We start from the raw sequence: 991 nt of genomic DNA on the forward strand, positions 1-991 counted from the left end.
GATCACAAGTGCAGACATGGTTTTATGTTTACGCTGCGCGGCGCAATGCAACGCAACGCGTAAAACGACAGTATAAGTCATTATAATCCATAATTATGTCCCCACTGGATGCAACGAATGCCTTGTTTATAATTGGTTTTAATATTTTTGTCTCGTCGCTCCGGCCAGGACATGGCATCACAGTATGGTAAGGGGCATAACATTTCCGTCACACGCTTGAGGTATTCGGCCAATCACAACGCACTAGCTGGCCAATCAGAGCACACCTCGCTTTTCAGACCGATGAGCTCTGTAAAAATCGACGCGTTTCAGAAAGGCGGGGCATAGAGGAGAAACAATAATGTACAGTATGTGGAAATTAATGTGTTTTTTAACCTTAAACCGCATAAACACATTTCATTACACCAAATACACAAAATAATGTTCTTTTTAGCAACATCATATGACCCCTTTAAATGAAAAAAGTGCACAATACACTACTTTTGTAGTCATATATAAATTTGTATTTTATGATGTTGTTATTTTATTCTTTTTGTCATTTAGTCATTTATTATTAAATTAAAAAAAATGTGGTTAAGTATTGAGAATGTATTGTATTGAGAGAACTTAATGTATTGAAAAATACAAACTCTATTTATTTATTATTTTATTTGTTGCAGAAAATTTAGATTCTCAAATGGTGGTGACAAACTAACTTGACTAGAAACAGCTCAGTTTACACTGAATACAATTTCTAAAGCTAGAACACAACTTATATAATTGTCAAACATATCTACACTAGGCTTGCCACGATAGACGGTGCTGACGGTGATACTGTTGTTAAGCTGCAACACCGGTTACGTCACTTGCCCATCGTGGCACCGACCCCCACCGTCGTTTTGATTTTTTTATAGTAATAAAAATAATTTAGTTCAGTAAAAGAACAGACACTACAATTAAAAACTGAACGTGGCTGCTCAATGCAGCGTGCTGAACGACAGTCGCATCACAG

The 991-nt window shown here is 36.6% G+C and overlaps 1 protein-coding gene across 1 annotated transcript in view; it reads left to right on the forward strand.

Annotated features, from left to right (window-relative positions):
* The window catches only part of LOC107742719 (ATPase family AAA domain-containing protein 2B-like), a 128,776-nt gene that overhangs the window by 28,797 nt on the left and 98,988 nt on the right, over positions 1-991 (forward strand). The gene's annotated exons all lie outside the window — the stretch shown is intronic.

The sequence above is a fragment of the Sinocyclocheilus rhinocerous genome, unplaced genomic scaffold, assembly GCF_001515625.1.
Source record: "Sinocyclocheilus rhinocerous isolate Xijiao unplaced genomic scaffold, SAMN03320098_v1.1 scaffold1038, whole genome shotgun sequence".
NCBI lineage: Eukaryota > Metazoa > Chordata > Actinopteri > Cypriniformes > Cyprinidae > Sinocyclocheilus > Sinocyclocheilus rhinocerous.